Raw genomic sequence first — 18,619 nt, forward strand, 5'->3', positions numbered from 1 at the left:
AGGCAAAGTTTGGCTTGAGAAGAATAGAGCACAGTGATTAAAAGTCCTGATTCTAGAAATGAACTCCTGGGTGTAGAATCTGAGCACTACTATTTACTATCTTTGTGACCTTGGGCAAATTATTTATCCTCTGTGCCTCAGTTTCCCAAAGGTAAAATGGAAATGACAGTCATACCACCTACCTCATAAGGGTGCAATGAAGCTGAATGAGTTAATATTTTAAAGCACCTAGCATAGTTTCTGGCCCATGGTAAACCTTCTCTTAAAGGGTTACCTTTAAGGTTGTTAAATCTTAAGGAAAAATAATAATTAAAGTGAAAGATTTCCCAGAACGAATAATAATGTCTATCTTCTATTTTTGAAAATATACTAATATGCCAAACACTTTGCAGATATTATTTCCAAACCTCACAAAAAGATAGGTATTAATGTCTCCGTTTTACAGATGAGGAAATGGAAGATTGGGGAATTTAAATTGCCTGAGGTTACATAACTGAGTGATGGTTGTGGGAAGTCTAACTTAGTTTGTCTAATTCCAAAGCATATGCCCTTCCACTGTGCAACATTGTTTCCTAAATCTTCTAACCCGTTTTCTCCACTTATTTATAATCCACACTATTTTAGAACCGGGCTTAAGAATCACATTGCATTGCTTCTTGGCCCTTAGACAAAGATCAAGTGTAGTATCTATTCTTAATCAGCTTAATATCTGATATGTCAGCCATCCGAGGACAGTATATTAATGGATGGACCTAGAGGGTATTATGCTAAATGAAATGAGTAAGACAAATACCATATGATTTCATTTATATGAACAGAACAAACAGATACAGAGAACATAGTGATGGTTGGCAGAAGGGTAAGGGGTTGGGAGCTGGGTGGAAAAACTGAAGGGATCAAAAAGTACAAGTTGGCAGTTACAAAATAGTGACAGGGATGTAAAGGGCAGTATAGGGTATATAGTCAATAATATTATAATAACTATGGTGTCAGGAGGGTTCTAGACTTATGGGAGTGGAAATAACTTCATAAATTATATAAATGTCTAACCACTATGCTGTACACCTAAAACTAATGTAATATTCAATGTCAACTGTAATTGAAAAATTTTTTAAATTTAACAAAAACTGGCTCATGGAAACAGAGACCAAAGGAATGGTTACCAGAAGGGAGAGTTGGGGATATGGGTGAAAAGGAGACGGAGAATATAGTCAATAATATTGTGATAACTCTACACGGTGACAGGTGACTACTAGAATTAGTGGAGTGATCACCTTGTAAGTGTATAAAAATGTCTAATCACTATATTATACTCTTGAAAATAATATAACCAATATAAGAGTAAATTAAAATAAGTAAATAAATTAAAAATAAAATAAGAACAAAAGCTAGAAAAATAAATAAAGCTTCTGCCTGGGGAAAAAAAGTCATTTTGCCCAACCCCTCTGTCCTTTCACAAATAAGTAAATGGAGATGGTTAGACGTTAAGTTGCTTTCCAAAGGCTACCTAATTACTTAATGACCGTTCAGTAGCTATTGAATGCTAACCAGCCACTTGATGGTAAGGAAAGGAATAAACAGGTATGTATCTTGCTTATCACAGTGCCTTTCACATGGTAAGCCAATGCAAGCTATTTTTATCATCATTCATTTACTCATTCACTTATTAGGCATTTCTTACAAGTTTGGCACCTGAGAATACAAAAATGAACAAGATGTGATTCCTTTTGAAGCTTACACTAGCTGTCCAATCTGAAAGCCACTAACCACAGTAGTGAGTACATTCCAAATGTGGCAGATTGGAATGTACTATAAGTATACAAAACACACAGGATTTTTGAAAACTTACAAAAAATAAGGTAAAATACACAATTAACAAAGTTTATCTTATGTGTTGAAGTGACGATATTTGGGATATATTTGAGTTAAATAAAAATATTAAAATTCTTTTCATCTGTTTCATTTTACTTTTTTAGAATTTTTTATTATTTTGTTGTTGTTAATCCTCACCAAAGGATATTTTTTCCATTAATTTTTAGAAAGAGTGGAAGGGAGGGAGAGAGAAACATCCATGTGAGAGAGACACATCTATTGGTTGCCTCCTTCACATGCCTCAACCCAGCCCAGGGTTGGACCTGAAACTCAGATACATGCCCTTGAATGGGAATCGAACCCGAGACCCTTTGGTTGGAGGCCCAACACTATCCACTGAGCAACACTGGCCAGGGCCATTTTTTTTTAATGTGTCTACCAGAAAAGTTAAAAATCACATGCAGCTTGTATTTCTATTGGACAGCATTAGTCAAGATGGCAAAAAAGATGAATGCAATAAAATATAAGTGCTATGCCCCTAGCCAGTTTGGCTCAGTGGATAGAACATTGGCCTGTGGACTAAAGGGTCCCAGGTTCAATTCTGGTCAAGGCCAGGTACCTCAGTTGCAGGCTCTATCCCTGGCCCTGGTCAGGGCTCATGTGGGAGGCAACCAGTTAATGTGTCTCTCACATCAGTGTTTCTCTCTCTGTCTCTTCCCCTCCCTTTCTCTAAAAACCAATGGAAAAATAGCCTCTGGTGAGAGTTATGCTGCGAGAAAAGTCAATAGAATGTTGCATGGGAGCACAGGAGAAACTGAATGTGGGAGTCAAGAAAGGCTTACAGAAGAGAAAATATTTGAATCCCAAAAGACAAGTAAGAACATTGTTAGTTGAGTATTTTCCAGCCAGAAATGGGCATGCAGAATGCCACATAATCATGGAAGAGTAATCAACAAGTTGAAATATGATAATTTGACTTTTCCAAGTCAAAGAATAGAGGGCCAGAGTGTTTGATGAGAAGTAGTAAGAGATGAAGTTGGAAAAATACATCGAAAGATTATGAAAAGCCTTGCCTGCCATGTACTATTGAAATTTTTAATGAAGGCTGGCATTGTTTTATTTGAACTTTAGAAAGATAACTCTAGTGGCCTTATGGAGGTTGGACTAGAAGTAGGGAAAAGACTTGGGATGGGAAAATGGGAAACAAAGACAGGAGACCTAAATGGCCATAATTTGGGCAATGGGAATTCAGAGGAGGACAGGTCCACAAAAGCTATCTCAGTTCAGTAGAACTGATGAGACCCAGTAATCCATGTCAGGGAAACAAAGAAGAATTAAGAGAAACATCCAGCCCTGGTCTGGTTGCTCAGTTGATTTGAGCATCAGCCCATAGAACAAAAGGTTACAGGTTTGATTCCCTGTCAGAGCGCATACCTGGGTTTCAGGTTTGATCCCCAGTTGGAGGACCTGCAGGAGGCAGCCAATCAATGTTTCTCTCACATCAATGTTTCTCTCTCTCCCCTAATGTCATTAAAAAACAGATCCTCGGGTAAAGATTAAAAAAAAGAGAGAGAGAGACATCCAGTTGTATTTGTACATTGCTACATAGTGACATTTCTTTCTATTCAACAAATATTAAAGACCTACTTATGTGTCAGGTAGTAGGTAATAGTGCTTAATGGACTTCTGGTGACAATGTCTTACTATTGTGCGACTATGTTTAAAACATTTACTGAGAGTCAGAAAAAAAATAAGTGGTTAAATCCATATTTAATTATTGGCCCACTAATGAAAGTTTTTATTTTACTTCTGTGGAATTATATCTTATCAGGGAACTTAAGGGTCAAAAGTTTTGTGCTAAGGTAAGAGCGGAGGTTCCTCATCTAATGAGTTAGCCAGTTAGAGCAGGAATCTGCAGTTTGGCAGTTTGTAGTATAATTGAAAATGTGCATTTCATGGAGTTCAGGCATTAGATTTCTATGTCCCTGAACAGTGCTCTGTAAAGCAAGCACTAAGGCCAAGCTATCTGTAGCAATAAGACAAAAATTTTGTCAGTTCACAAATTACCCTACCCGTTTATTTAAAGTTAAGTATTTATTTACTGTAATAATCACCCAAAAATCATGTTAATAAAGTTTGAACAATGAAGAGGAAACCTTGGTTTTCATTCTGGTTTATAAGAAGATGCTGGCATGCGTTATACTGGACTCACTAATTCATTGTAGTTTTCAATGTAGGGTTTCAGGAACTTTGAGTTGTAAAGTAAGGCTCTCAGTCACAACAGTTACTAAAAATGATTGACAGCCAGGTTAGAATTATGTTGGCCAGAAAAACTTGAAATTCAAGGCAAAGTTTTAGAAACTATAAAAAGTGAGAAAGGGGAAGGACTTAATACTTAAAATACAATGACATGAGTTTTCCCCTCTTAACTCTGAAAAGAAAAGTGGCAATTCAGGTTATACAGGCCTTCAAACATAGAATGATAAGGAATGTACACAGAGATTACAGAAAAATTAATTGTCCAGGAGGGAGAGAATCAAGTTCTTTTGTTTCAACACAGTAAAAACCTGGGAGAGGCTGGATTCTAGAGTCATTGCTTATTGGTATTGTGCCTATTTTTTCCAGAATACAGCCACAACTCTTACTACATAACAATATCAAGGGGGCTGAAGGAATCTCACTTTTGAAACTGGTATTCATATTATTCAAGAAAGTAAAAGAGATGCCAAGATATCAGAAATTGGCTTTATTGTCTACAGCAAGTATGTCATTACTGCAGGCATTGCTAGGAGAGCTAGCTGCCAGGAGGCCTATTGAGCTGGACCAACAATGTGGATAAAGGGAGGTGGGGGTGGGGCTTGGTAAGATTTCAGAAGGGAAGCCACCTGATAGTAAGATCTGAATTTGAAGCTTGCTAGTCCAGAAAGCAGACTTTGGACCCTAGAATGAGCAGGTTCTGAGAGAGTTTCATAGCTAAATTTAATGAGGTTGGTGCAATTGGCCTGAAGGCCAGTTTGATTTATTTATAATTTATTTATTTATTTGATTTATTTATAATTTATTTATTTATAATTAGGAGCTATATCTTTCTAGTGACAGTATGTTCATGTGCCCTCTTCAATGCATCTCTTTTCCTAGGACCACAGACTTTTGTAGGCTGAATTGGTGATCCAAACATTGTTGGATAGGCAGGGAATTCCACCCAAAGGAGACAATTAGACCTGAGGCACATTTCAGCCAGTTCAGAACTGGGAAAATATTACTGACCCACAGAAATACATTTCTATTGTACTAGACACTCTGTTAGAATTTAGTTTTTTGAACTTGCTTTATACTTAGTGTTAACATCTTATTCAATCAGTTGTCAAAACTAAAAAAAATAACATTGATATAATACTGTTAATCATGGACTTTATTCAGATTTTACCAGTTTTTCTGCTAATGTTCTTTTTCTATTTGAGGATCCAAACCAGTATCCCACATTTCATTTAGTTATCACATTTCCTTAATCCTGTTCAGGCTATGACAGTTTCTTAGTCTCTCCTTTGACAGTTTTGAAGAGTACTGGTCAGATATTTTTTAGAATGTTCTTCAGTTCAGGTTTTTCTCAGGATTACACCAGTTTTGTGGGAAATTACCACAAAGGTGAATTGCTTTTTTTCTCATATATAATCAGGGGGTATAGCTATCAACATGATTTATCATTGATAATGTTAACTTTACCATTTGGCTAAGGTAGTGCCTGCCAGTTTTCTCCTATTTTTCTTTCCCATACTCTATTTTTAATTTTTTTAAAGTATGTTTTTACTGATTTCAGAATGTGGAAGGGAGAGGGAGAGGGAAAGGGAGATAGAAACATCAATGATAAGAGAGGATCATTGATCCACTGCCTCCTGCATGCCCCTCAATGGGGATTGAGCCCGCAACCAAAGCATGTGCCCTGATCGGTAATCAAACTGTGAGCTCCTGGTTCATAGGTTAATGCTCAACCACTGAGCCACACCAGCCAGGCCCCAGACTCTGTTCTTTGGAAGCAAGTCACTAAATACACCCCACACTCAAGGAGAGGGGAATTAAGCTCTACCTCTTGGAGTGGGGAGTATCTGTGAATATTGTTCTGAATTCTTCTATAAGGAAAATTTGTTCTTTCTCCAGCACTTACCTGTCTACTTATTTTTTCAATTGCTTATTTACATCAGTATGGGCTTGTGGATATTTATTTTATTCTTTGAGTTATAGTATTTGTTGTGCAAGCTGCTCCAGCTTTGGCCAAATTTTCCTAGCTTTCAGGCCTCTTACCTCCTATGTCCCTTTATTAGAGAACTAGAGGCCCGGTGCACAAAATTCATGCGGGGTGGGGGTGGGGGTGGGGGGGGGGAGTGGTGTCCCTCAGCCCAGCCTGCACCCTCTCCAATCTGGGACCCCTCGAGGGAAGTCCAACTGCCCGTTTAGGCCCAATCCAGTTGGACATACCTCTCACAATCCAGGACTGCTGGCTCCCAACCGCTCGCCTGCCTGCCTGATTGCCCCTAACTGTTTCTGCCTGCCAAGCCTGATTGATGCCTAACCACTCCCCTTCCAGCCTGATTGACGCCTAACTGCCCTCCCCTGCAGGCCCAATTACCCCCAACTGCCCTCCCCTGCTGGCCTGGTTACCCCTAACTGCCCTCCCCTGCAGGCCTGGTCACCCCTAATTGCCCTCCCTTGTTGGCCATCTTGTGGTGGCCCTCTTGTGTGTTGGAGTGATGGTCAATTTGCATATTATTCTTTTATTAGATAGGATTATACTTGGAAACCAAGATTTGGGTGTGGTATGTGCTCACTGCTACCAAAGTGCCACTACTTGTAGGCCCACTTAGTGAATGGAGCTAACGTGTGTGTGTGTGTGTGTGTGTGTGTGTGTGTAAATTCACATATCTATATTTGTTTCTGTGTTTTTCTACATACATATTAAAATAAACATGAGTTCATACAAACATCCCCAACTCCAATAGAGTATTACAGGACTCACTCTAGCCTTCTCTCCTTGATTTTTTTTCTTTTTTCTACAAAAAGCTGTATTGTTTCTATTTGGTCCAATGCATGGGAGAGGGCTCCAGGGTGGTTAAACAAATGGCTACAGTTTCTGGAAGAGGCTCAGGCAAAAGCCAGACACCAGGGGAATGCAGAGGGGCCTCTCAAAGGCCTCTGGGCTCCAAAGGTTCCTAGTATTGCTTGAGGGTGAGCCTTTCAAAGAGATACTCGCCAAGCCCAGCCTGGGAGCTGGCCAGCCTGCAGAGGTTAGTCAGCTGGTGGCCCATCTTCTTCATGAGTTTCACCTGCTCATCCAGGAAGTATTTCTCCAGGAAGTCACAGAGATGAGGGTCTGCATGGGCAGAACCCAGGGCATGCAGCTCCAAAAGGGCCTGGTTCAGGTTCCTCTCCAAGGCCAGGGCAGCTTCCATGGCATCCTGAGCTTTGCCCCACTCATCTTCCAGAATGTAAAGGCTTCAGCACATTCTGGAAAAGTATGGCTAGTGCCCTTGTGCTTCTTCTTTGCCAACTCTCAGAAGTGGCCCACGCCCTCCAGAGGCACATTATCACAGTGGAAATGGAAGCCCAGAGAGATGTAGGTGTTGGAGGTCCACAGATGCAGGTTGGCCAAGCGGTTGACAGCAGCCTCCACCTCAGGGGAATAATTCTGATGAATTTGGGAGCTCATGGTTGTCCGGCAATAAGGAGTTAAAGTAGAAAGAAAATAGTGTCTTGGCTGCTGGTCTCAGAGGTTGTTCTGAAGCTGGTGACTGGAAAAGATGGTGGATGGTGGTCAGAGGCTGGAAGAAGGGGTGTCCCTGGGTCTGTCCCATCCAAACACTATTGAAGCAAGAGAGAGATCTGGGACTGCTAAGGGTACTCTTGATTAAAATACAAGTTTCCCCTATTAATTGATTCATTCACTTTAACTATACAGCTGTTCTGAGGGTCTAGGAGACAATTTGCTGGCTTCTCAGATGTGCTGAGTGGATAGGTTTAGAGTTCAGAGGGCAGCATTCTTTCTCATTTCTAAGATGTTGGAAGGCTCCTCACTGCTGCTCACTCACTCCACTGCCATGTATTAACTAAGTAGCTTGCCCACAAAATCATAATGACCAAAAACTTGCATCTGAAAGACTCATTTTGGACTGCACTGTGAGACTGTTCCATCTCCCTTATAATATCATATCAGAGTAAGACATGTCTTTCCTGGAAAACAAAGATATATATATATATATTAATCTATTACTTAACAGTTACTGAGGACTTGGTATTTATGTAATGAGTAACACCCAGAGAAGTCTGTAAGAGCCTTGTTTGTTCAGACATCAGAATCTATCCTTCAAATGTCAAAAATGGTCCACTGTTGATATCTTTCTACAGTGGCTCCTTAACCTTTCTTGGTCAATTTCACATCCTTGTAGACTCTTCTGAGAATATGGTGAAAGCTATAGACCTTTCCCCCCGAAAAATGCATGAACCTACATCCACTCAAAATGCTACATATTTTGAAAAACTTCATGAACCTCTAGAGGTCAATGGATTTCACATTAAGAATCTTGATCTAAACACTAAGGAAAGTTGATGAAACACAACAAAGGATTTGCTGATAATTAATGAGTATTATTTACTATAGAGTTAAATATACATATGTTTATTGTGATGGTTAATTTTATGTCAAGTTGGTTAGGATACGTCCAGTTGTTCGGTCACAGCATTAGTCTAGATGTTCTGTAAGGGTATTTTGTTTTACATGTGGTTAACATTTAAGTCAGTAGACTTTGAGTGCAGCATATTACCCTCCACAATATGAGTGGGCCTCATTCAATCAGTTGAAGGCCTTACAAACAAAACCTGAGGTTTCCTGAAGAAAGACTTCTCAAGACTTCAACATAGAAACCCTACCAGTTTCTAGCCTGTTGCCCTGCAGAATTCTCAGGGCTGCAACATCAGCTCTTACCTGAATTTCCAGCCTGCCCTACAAATTTCAGACTTGCCAGCCCTGCCCCCCAATGCATGAGACAATTTCTTTTTTTTAAAGTCACACACACACACACACACACACACACACACAATCTCCTGTTTCTCTGGAGAACTCTGACTAATATATATATCAAACTATAACAAATGCACAGTAAATTTCTATAGACATGTTCAGTTCCCCCTTCTGACTATGAAAAATGATGAAAATTCTTACTGTTTAGCTAGGCATTGCCTCTGTTTGGTTCAGTTTTGATTCCTCTTGTCTTTACATGGTCCAAGTCCTGTAGATAGTCATTGCTATGTTTCATGCTGTTCTTATTCTATGTCAGTCTGCATTTGGATGTCCTATTTCTGCTGTAACAAATTACCACAAACTTAGAGGCATAACACAACACAACTTTGTTGCCTGACAGTTCTGGAGATCAAGTCTAAAATGAATGTCAGCAGGCTGCGTTTCTTCAGCAGGGTCCAGGGAAGACTGTTTCCTTGCTCTTTTTAGTTTCCAGAAGCTAGCTTCTTCCATCATTTCAACTTATGCTTTCATTGTCATATTCCTTTTTTTTAATGGAATATATTTTTTAATATACTTTTATTGATTTCAGAGAAGGGAGAGGGAGAGAGAGATAGAAGCATCAATGGATGAGAGAGAATCACTGATCGGCTGCCTCCTGCACACCCCACACTGGGGATCGAGCCTGCAACCCAAGCATTGTGCCTTGACTGGGAATTGAACCATGACCTCCTGGTTCATAGGTCAACACTCAATCACTGAGCTATGCCAGCTGGGCCATTGTCACATCACTGATTCTGATTCTGACCCTCCTACCTCCCTTTTATAAGAACTTTTGTGATTACAGGAAAATCCAAAAATTTCCCATCTCATGGCAACTTAACTTAATCATAACTAAAAAAACAAAAACAATGGTTGCATGTAAAGTAACATTCACAGTTTCCAGGGATTGGAACATAGATATCTTAGAGGACTCATTATTCTTTCTACCACTGATGTCCTTTATTTTCTAATTTATTCTGTTTTACTTAATTCTTATTTTTATTCATAAACTTATTAATAAATTTCATTTAAAGGACTATTCTGATTAGTTTCTTTTTCATAGGTTTATTCTTTGAATACTCTGCCAAAGTATTTTTTCACTCATTAAACAACAATCGCTTTTCTCTTTTCTGATTGGATAATTCAGAAGCGTTTCTCTCTACAGACAGTTCTCTGGGTAATGTTACAACGCCATCTCCCATTTATTTATATAAAAAAAAAAGTTCCGACATTTCCACGTACGTACATATGTGCTTTATGTTTTTTATTATTTACTTACCACAAGTAAAGGTCAGGAATTGTTATCTTTCTTTTAAATTTTTTTTACTGTTTCACTTCATTACTGCTGTGTATGTGCTCCATGTGAGTGACGTAGGTGCTTATGTAGGTGGGTTCCGACTTAACAGTGAAAATCGCGTTACGTCGCGCTGTAGGAAAGGATCTTCGACGTAACCTGAGGATCTACTGTATATATATGAGACCTCTACATTCTCTCTGTGTTCTATTTTGTTCTTTGTATGACAAAGGAGGGACAGTTTAATAATCCATTTGTTAAGGAAAATACATTATTGATTCATATTCCAGTTGAAATGGGTTTCCTCCCTTTATACAGTGATATCTAGATAGGTAGTGCATTTACTCAAATGCTATTTTCCCCTTCATTTCTGCTAATAGAACCCTGATTTGGATCTAAAGTTGTGACAACCAAAAAAATCTTTCTAAAAGTTCCTGGAGAGACTTTTATTTCCCTAAGTATTAGTAACAATTTTTCCTCCATGTTCCCCAGGACCTGAACCAGTGTGCTAATAGGTCACCTGGGGTTGAAATTGGATCACTTGGGCGTTTATTTGGGATTTCATATGTATTAACAAAGGAGAGATATTAACAGATTCATTTGATATAAAAAACATAACGTTCAGTTTGGGTAACTGCACAGGTGCCTGCCTCCCTGTAACTGGATTTCACATGAACAGTGGAAGTCTGAGGTCAGAAAGACAAATATTTATAGGGACTTAAATGGGAAAATCATAGCCTGATCTTTACATGTGAACGTAGCCGCAGCCTTGGGAATCTGGCCAGGCTGTGTAAACCATACCTGTTAGCCAGGAGAGGTAATGCTTTCTGTCGTGAGGAGGTAAGTAGGAGGGGTGATATGCCAGATCAGGTCCCCTACCTCCTCCATCTTTCAATTGTGCATGACCAGTCCACATATAATGTGTCTACATGGGTCCCTGCTGCATTAGGTGACAGGGTCCCATTAGGGACCAAGCAGTTCTTCCCCACCAGGGGTGTGAATTAATTGCCCCAACCAGCAGAATGTCCCATTGCAGATTCCAGTAAATCAGTGGTTCTCAACCTTCCTAATGCCGCGACCCTTTAATACAGTTCCTCATGTTGTGGTGACCCCCAACCATAAAATTATTTTCGTTGCTACTTCATAACTGTAATTTTGTTACTGTTATGAATCGTAATGTAAATATCTGATATGCAGGATGTATTTTCATTATTAAAAATTGAACATAATTAAAGCATAGTGATTAATCACAAAAACAATATGTAATTATATATGTGTTTTCCGATGGTCTTAGGCAACCCCTGTGAAAGGGTCATTCAACCCCCAAAGGGGTCGCGACCCACAGGTTGAGAACCGCTGCAGTAAATCGTCCCAGTTCTAGGGACACTAGGGCTTGCTGCCCTCAATTATCATGGCCAAGCCATGGAGTCAATCATTTCAGAATCACCCAAGTGTCACTACCCAGGGTCAGGCCAAGGTTCATGCGTGATTACCAACCAGACCCCTCATAACTCGGCCCTTTGGCTACTGTGATTTGTTTCTGTTTCCACGTAGAGAATATCAGCGGACGGTTGAATGCTGGCTGCCATCAGGTGGGCAGATTAGCACAGCTAGAGCCATCAGTGTACCAAGTTCCAGCCAAACTTCCATACAAGCCTGAGACATTTGGCAATGTGGGCACAAGCACGTTTCCCAAGCTTGAGCAATTAGGCAAGTCAATTGAGCTTGCAGCTGCTGCCCTTTGGGATCTTGGGCTCGATCTCCTTGGGTTTTCTAAGGGCCTTGATAGCCTCAGCACGTGTGCTCATCGCCTTGGTGTTGGCCTACATCTTCAGGCCCTTCCTGTTGTGCTTCTTGGCAGAGTGCATGTTTCTCAGGAACTACCCCTTAAGAGATTCATATCTTTGTGATTGAGGTTTCCTAATGCTGTTTCTGTGCCATTTTCGGGACTGGTTGCATGTGGTGTGGTTCTTCGACTTGGCCATATTTGCACCAAAGCCGGCAGCTCCAGAAGGGCTTGCAACTGGAAGAGGAAGAGAGAGGCTTCCCAGAGTGACTTCTGAGAATCACTGTTTTAGACCAATCATGGCCACCCAATTCTCTATCAGTGATATCTTTGGGGAAGGCATATGATCCAGTTCTGACAAAATGGATCTTATGGTTTGAGATTGAAAGGAAGAGAGATCCTGAGGAAGACTTTCCTTTCTGAAAAAAAGAGAGAACTAACAATAAGGCCCTTCTTGTCCCTTCACCTTCCTTGTTGCCTGGGATGCTGGTGTGCATGGACTTGAATTTGGACCCTTGGCAGTCATCTTGGGATTATGAGGTCGGCAGGGCAGGCAGATGAGAAGATCCTCGATGACATGAGGATCTTACCAAGCCCCACTCCCACCTCCCTGTGAAAAATGCACACGCCAGGGTTGGCCAGAACCAACTTTGGAACTGACTATCTTTAAATAGTAGTTAAGTGAGATAACAGAATATCTGTTATTTAAACATTGCAAAAGATTCTGTTATTTCCAGCCCAAAGCATCCTAACCAATAGGATTAAAACATGCCATATTAAACATTCTCCCTCTCCCTGCAAATACCCAAATGGTGAAAGTTTAGAGGAGTGTGAAATGTTTAAGAAGAATGAACTGTAACTATTTAAATACTATTCATATTCAGTACAAAAAAAACCAATAAAAATATTCATGAGTACTTTACATCTAACAAAAATTTAATAAAAATATAAATTTAATAAAGCAAGAGCTTAAACACCAGATAAAACAATAACAGGAGATGGAAAGGGAAATTTCAGAGTTAAAATAGCAATTCAAGGACCAAATTTGTTGGCTGTTACTAACAAATTAATATGAAATAGCAAGAAATAGAATAGACACCACTGACGTGAGATTTCACAAAAGCCTAGTTAAACACTGAAATGACAGAGGAGAAGAAAACAAAGGTTAAAGCAATTAGAAAGAAGTTAATCATTACAGAGGACAAACATTACCCAACATAAGATCAATTTTTTCTAAAAGAGTAATCCTAAAAAATGCAGCAGGAAAAAAAAAAAGGATTAAAAGAAAGTGAACTTGCAAATTAAAGGATCCATCCTGTTCTAGAAAAAAAGTGACATGAAATGATCAACCTGATGTCAGATGTGTACTAGACTTATCAGAATAATCACTTCATAAGGAATATAAATGTCTAATTGCCATATGGTACACCTAAAACTAATATAATATTATGTCAACTGTAACTGAAAAATACATTTTATTTTTAAATATATTTTTATTGATTTCAGACAGGAAGGGAGAGGGAGAGAAAGATAGAAATATCAATGATGAGAATCATTGATTGGCTGCCTCCTGTATGCCCCCAACTGGGGATCAAGCCCACAACCCAGGCATGTGCCCTTAACCAGAATCCAAACTGGGACCCTTCAGTCTGCAGGCCAATGCTCTATCTACTGAGCCAAACCAGTTAGGGCCTGAAAAATACATTTTAAAAGATTATTAACCTGGGATGAAAAATGCCAAATTCAGTTGAATTTCAAGTAAAGTCATCTATAATAGAGGAAAATAGAATCATCCTCTGACTTTTCCACAGTAATATTGAGTGCAAGGGGATAACAGAGCAATATCTAGAAAGTTAAAATGTGAGACAAGACTAGTACACAGCCAGGTTGTTCACATTTAAGGAAGTATATTTACATTCCTAAGTATAAAGGAACTCTGGAATCACATTACCCAGGAATCCTAGAGCAAAACTACTTTTTAATAAAGTCCATATATCCATGAGATTTCAGGATAGAGAAGGCAAAAAAAAAAAAATTATTGGTGGTAAACAATGAATACATTTAAATATAGAATTAAATAACTGTGATATAAAGCATGGTCTAAAGCATGATTCACTAAATGTGATGATTTCTAGGTGATAGAATTTAAAAAATATTTTTATTGATTTCAGAGAGGAAGGGAGAGGGAGAGAAACATAGAAACATCAATGATGAGAGAGAATCACTGATTGGCTGCCTCCTGCATGTCCCCTACCGGGAATCAAGCCCACAACCCAGGCATATGCCCTTGACCGGAATTGAACCTGGGAGCCTTCAGTCTGCAGGCCAACACTCTCTCCACTGAGCCAAACCGATTAGGGCTATTATATTTTACCTTTCTTATTAATCTCTCTGTGTTGTTTGAATGCTTTTCAAAGAATATGCTATATTACATATTCATAAACATAATCATTAGTGTAAATATAAATTTGTGATCTAGCTTAAATAACTTATCTCTAGAAATTTTAGGAGGGGATAAACTAACTGGGATAAAACTTGGCTTGATATTTATCCTTTAAATATTTAGTACCTTGTTCATAAGTCTACCTTTGTATGTAATATTTTGTATTCTTATAACCCAAAAATGTAGAATTATTCAGCACAAAGCAGGCTTTAATTTTCTTGGCTTTAGTGCATTACTAAGGCCTTTGCAAATTCTTTGAAAAAATAAGAGGGGAGGGAACACATCCCAACTAATGAAAGATTAAACTTTTCCCTAAGATCAGAAACAAGACAAGTATGTCTGGCCACTTTTATTCAACATTGTGCTGGAGACACTAGTTAGGGCAATTAAGCAAAAACAAATCATATTGGGAAAGAAGAAATTAAACTACTTCTACATGTCGATGACATAAACTTGTTTGTAGAAAATTCTAAAGACTCCATTAAAACTAAGAAATGCATTAATTCATCAAAGTTGAAGAATACTAAATCAATTATAAATATCGATTGCATTTTGTACACCAGCAAATAACAGAGAATAAAGTTAAGAAAACAATTTCATTTTTAGTAACATCATAGAAATAAAACACTTAGAAATATTTTTAATTATTAAAATTTTGAAAGAAATGAAAGACTAAACAAATGAAAAGACATGTTCACAGATTGGAAAACTTAATATTGCTAAGATGGTGATACTCCACAAATTGTTCTACAGATTCCATATAATCTCAATCAAAATCAGCTTTTCTTATATATAAATTGATAAGTTGATCCTAAAATTCACATGGAATAACAAGGGACCCAGAATAGCAAAGACAATCTTGAACCTGACTGGTGTAGCTCAGTGGTCAATCATCAACCCATCTCAGTTTGATTCCCAGTCAGGGCACATGCCTGGGTTTGGCAGGGGGGGAGATAAGGGGGTCAATCCCCACCCAGTATGGGGTATACAGGAGGCAGCCGATCAATGATTCTCTCTCATCATTGATGTTTCTATCTTTCTCTTCCTCTCCGTTTCTCTCTGAAATCAATAAAAAGTATTTATTTAAAGGAAATCAGGAAAGGACAAAAAGCCCTGTTACTGGGCTTTTTTCCCTTCTTAGCACCCCAATTTTCTTTTTTTGTCCATTGCCTCTTCTACTCTGGCTATTTGGTAGAGCTATTATTTGAGACTTGGCTTCTCAAGTTAGGGCATTGTATTTGCCTTTCCTGTAATTTGCATTTCTAGTGCAGGGATAAAGATTGAAGCTATCAGTGATCAAGTTTCTCTTCTGCTTGTATAACAGCATCCTGACCAGACCATTCCTGCCACAGAGACTACTATTGTCTTCAGGGCTGTCTTCATTCCACTCTTCACACTCCTGACTCTCTTACCTCTTGTCTATTTGATTATATCCCTAATGCCTTTTGAATAAATTCCTTCCTGCATAAGTTAGAGCCATTTTCTGAAGCATGCCACAGAAAGATTCACTCGTGAGTGGCAGGGACCATGGTAGGGCTGGGTCCCATAGGACTGGGTAGTCTTGCAGAATCCAAAACAGCTCTAGAGTCCTCAGCAATAGAAATTCAAGAACTCGCCCTAGCTAGTTTGGCTCAGTGGATAGTGTCAGCTTTCAGACTAAAGGGTTCCCAGTTTGATTCTGGTCAGGGCACATGCCTGGGTTGTGGGCTCAATCCCTAGCAGGGGGTGTGCAGGAAGCAGCCAATCAATGATTCTCTGTCATCATTATGTTTCTCTCTCTCTCCCTTTCCTTTCCTCTCTGAAAACAATAAATATATAGAAAAGAAAAGAAAATCCTATATAATAAAGAGGTAATATGCAAATTAACCCTCAGGCCCTCACAAGACCAGGCTGGCAGGGGGGTTAGTGAGGGACGACCAAATGACTGAACAGCAGGCTGGGTGGGGCAACCAGGCTTGTGGGGGGCCGTGAGGGGTGACCAGGCCAGCAGGGGGGCAGTTGGGGGCAACTGGGCTGGTGGGGTGGGGCAGTTAGGGGTGACCAGGCTGGCTGAGGGGGCAGTTTGGGGCAATGAGGCTGATAGGCACAGCAGTGAGGAGCGACTAGGCCGGTGGGGGGGGGGGGCGCAGTTGGGGGCGACCAAGTTGGCATGGGAGTGGCAGTTAGGGGCTGTCATGGGGGGCAGTAAGGGATGACCAGGCCGGTGGGGGGGGGGGCAGTTAGGAACAACCAGGCCGGCAGCGGAGGACAGTTAGGGGTGACCAGCCAGCGGGGGGGTGGGGGGGGCAGTTAGGGGCGATCAGGCTGGCATGCAGAGGCAGTGAGGGGTGATCAGGCAGGCAGGCAGGTGAGCAATTAGGAGCCAGCAGTCCAGGATTGTGAGAAGGATGCCCGGCTGCTGGTTTAGGCCCCTGAGGGGTCCCAGATTGGAGAGGGTGCAGTCTGGGCTGAGGTGACCCCCCCTCCACGAATTTCATGCACTGAGCCTCTAGTGCAGCAGTTCTCAACCTGTGGGTCACAACCCCTTTGGGGGTCGAATGACCCTTTCACAGGGGTTGCCTAAGACCATCGGAAAACACATATATAATTACATATTGTTTTTGTGATTAATCACTATGCTTTAATTATGTTCAATTTGTAACAATGAAAATACATCCTGCATATCAGATATTTACATTACGATTCATAACAGTAACAAAATTACAGTTATGAAGTAGCAACGAAAATAATTTTATGGTTGAGGGTCACCACAACATGAGGAACTGTATTAAAGGGTCGCAACATTAGAAAGATTGAGAACCACTGCTCTAGTGTATATATAAAAAAAGAAATTCAAAAACTCTCTCTCTAGTGCAGTGGTTCTCAACCTTCCTAATGCCACGACCCTTTAATACAGTTCCTCATGTTGTGGTGACCCCCAATTTCATTGTTACACATTAGGCGACCCCTGTGAAAGGGTCGTTCAACCCCCAAAGGGGTTGCGACCCACAGGTTGAGAACCGCTGCTCTAGTGTAACATGACTAACTACTCTCTGCCTATCTGCTACTACTCTGCATCTGTTCCTTTCCCTACCAACTGACTTCCTCACCTTTGTCTAATTTCCAGCTCACAGTGTCTGTATACTCAAAATTTCAGTTATTTTCTTCAACATTCTCATAGCCCCTGCAGGGGAGGTAAAACTCATTTTTTTTACCCTCTTAGGTTGTGGTATCAGGCTAAGAATGAAACTGACATGAGGCATATCAACAGGAGAAAAGCATATAAATTTCATTTAAAATTTTCATGAAAACTGCCAAAACCGGTTTGGCTCAGTGGATAGAGCGTCGGCCTGCGGATTGAAAGGTCCTGGGTTCGATTCCGGTCAAGGGCATGTAACTGGGTTGCGAGCACATCCCCAGTGGGAGATGTGCAGGAGGCAGCTGGTCGATGTTTCTCTCTCATTGATGTTTCTAACTCTCTATCTCTCTCCCTTCCACTCTGTAAAAAATCAATAAAATATATTTAAAATAAAATAAAATAAATAAAATAAAATAAAATTTTCATGAAAACTGAAGACTGGAAGAGGCAGTTAGGACAGAGAGCTTAGCTACTGTTTTTAACACAACGAATGTTCATTTTTGGAGAAGAGACAAGACACAGGAAAAGATTTTAAGCTTCTAGGAGTGGTAAATTGGGAGGAAGTGCCTAAAAAATATATGGGGGAACTAATGGAAAATAAGGGTTATCTTCATAGGTTTGTTTTACAGGTTTATTTTGGCATTCACTCCCTCTGTTGATAAGAAAGTTCTGGTACAGGTAGGGCTAGTTTCTCAAGGGAAATTTTATGATCTGCTTTTAGGCAGAAAGAGGGAGGTCAAAGAGCCCTTCCTGCATGTGCTATTCCTCAAGAGCCCTCGGCTCACAATAAATAGGCCACAGCTTTATATTTGGGGGTGGCATGTTTTGATCCCCTAGGGGATCACACTTCTGAAGCTCTGCTCTCATCTTTAATTTACTGAATCTATCAGAATTCTGCAGCTAAACTCCTGTGAGTGAGAATCTGTTTGACACCGCGCATTCTCCAACAATGGAGAGTGCCCCACCGGGCCAGGACGAGGATGAAGCAAGCCAGGTGCCCAGGGCATAACATTTCATAAGGTAGGTTTCTCACTTGTGATGACAACCAGGCACTTACACAACCCTGAAAGGGAGCACTTCTGGAAATGCTGCACCCAGGGTATCTTGCTTGCCTCAAC

General features: G+C 40.1%; 2 pseudogenes; one reads left to right on the forward strand and one right to left on the reverse strand.

Annotated features, from left to right (window-relative positions):
• The first annotated feature begins 648 nt into the window (after window positions 1-648).
• Window positions 649-757, forward strand: LOC139019169 (U2 spliceosomal RNA; annotated as a pseudogene).
• A 6,259-nt stretch (window positions 758-7,016) lies between these two features.
• On the reverse strand, window positions 7,017-7,513 carry LOC139018365 (ferritin light chain pseudogene; annotated as a pseudogene).
• Between the last annotated feature and the right edge of the window lie 11,106 nt (window positions 7,514-18,619).

Source organism: Myotis yumanensis, unplaced genomic scaffold (assembly GCF_028538775.1).
Source record: "Myotis yumanensis isolate MYYU_CA2020_CCGP unplaced genomic scaffold, mMyoYum1.0.hap1 SCAF_10, whole genome shotgun sequence".
NCBI classification, from domain to species: domain Eukaryota; kingdom Metazoa; phylum Chordata; class Mammalia; order Chiroptera; family Vespertilionidae; genus Myotis; species Myotis yumanensis.